The sequence below is a fragment of the Limulus polyphemus genome, unplaced genomic scaffold, assembly GCF_000517525.1.
Source record: "Limulus polyphemus unplaced genomic scaffold, Limulus_polyphemus-2.1.2 Scaffold962, whole genome shotgun sequence".
Lineage (NCBI taxonomy): Eukaryota > Metazoa > Arthropoda > Merostomata > Xiphosura > Limulidae > Limulus > Limulus polyphemus.
The window spans coordinates 380,187-381,916 of NW_013666572.1; positions in this window are offsets into that span (position 1 = coordinate 380,187).

A 1,730-nucleotide genomic window follows, 5' to 3' on the forward strand; every position below is an offset into this window, starting at 1 on the left:
TTTTATTTCCTAAAGCGTTGTTTTTTTTCTTTGTAACTTATAAAGATGGGGGGGGGGGTCATGCGGAAGTTCACTATTTTTTCTGTTTAGTTTTATTTCCCAGCGAGGATGAATAGCAGAAAATTGAGTTCTACTAGAAGAGCTTTTGGGTATAGAATTTGTTTTTCATTCATATCTAGAGGCAAGTCTGCCCCCGATGGAAGTGTAGTTGGTTGGTTTTCTTTACTTCCTCTCCTTTCTGAAGCAACATCACAAAGGTTTACTTCATAAACAGAAATAGTCAGCCAATAAATCTTCGTATACATGCAGAGAATCTTGTTTATTGGAGACAAGTAGTTCTTCCTGACGAATCACTGAACAGCAGGGCTGAGTGTATTTGTACCCCATACGACGAACTAAACTCCCCACAGAGAGATATTCATTGTTGTGTTTTGAAACCCCCAGGATAGCAATGCAACAAAGAACCACAAAAACAGTTATTTCGTTTTGACACCCTTTTTTTTCCCCTTAAACGTGATAGTTCATCTGCTCGCCTTAATTATAACATTTATTTTCAACTGCCGTTCACAAAGACAATCCGAATTAAACAGTAACTTTGCAATTAATGAAGTTAGAAAACCATAAACTTCAGGGTAAATGTGAAATTAACGCATTCTTGGTATCGATTTCACTTAACCTTGCACGTTAATATCAGATTGTTGTTTTTTTAATAATCACATGAAATTAATGTTTTGATATGAATTCTCCTGATACGTAATGTTAACGTCTTTGAACCTGGACAAAAAAAAAAAAAAGGCCGGCTCAAAGATGGTTTCTTATAGCTTAACATGAATATAAAACACAGTTGATGCAAGAGAGAAATGCGAAACATTCAAGATTCTTATGGCCTTCATCGGTCTTCACTGCCACTAGATTTTCACTTATACCTTACGTTTCTAGTATATAGATCTACCGATCACTTTACTCCCAGCTGTTGCAGAAAGAGCACTAGGATGGCAACATCCTGTTTCCCTATTTGAATCCCATTACAGATCAAAGGCTGATGTTCGTAACTCTCATTCTCAAGCGCCTGGATGTATGTAGGAAATCCAGGCTGGAGTTCAAATCTCTAGCACGATGCTTCGTGAGCAGAAAATAACTACAATATTTTTTCTTTTTTATCTACTGATTACATTTTAAACAAAAAATAAGTAAACAACAACGTTGAAAAGCTAGTAATAGTTTATTAATTTTGTTTATGTTAGTTTCTAATAAAGTAATGCTTGGAGACAGCTTGAATGGGTAATGAAAAAACTTAAATATAAGTTTAACATAACAGCAAATGTACAACGTTTCGACAAGATTTTGACATCATCAGGTACATTTGTTGTTGTGTTAAACTTATTAAAGTTCTTCTTCATTTCCCATTCAAGCCGTCTCCAAGTATTATTAGTCTCAAAGTAGGTTCTTGGTCATCGAATTCTAATAAAGTAGTTTAGCAATAAAACGAGATTAAGTGGGTTTAGTTTGACTAAAATGCTTAATGTCGGATGTTTTTTTTTATTCAATTTTATTTAAACTATAAAAAAAAACTTGCATTCAGTTTTTTAACCTATCAAGTGCACGAAAACAATTTTTGAAAATCGTTTTTTTTTTCAGAATTTTGTTTATGCTTTATAGATCTTAATATCGATTACTTGTAACTTCTTTATTTGAAAAAAAAATAATTGTTGGACTAATGAACCATTATT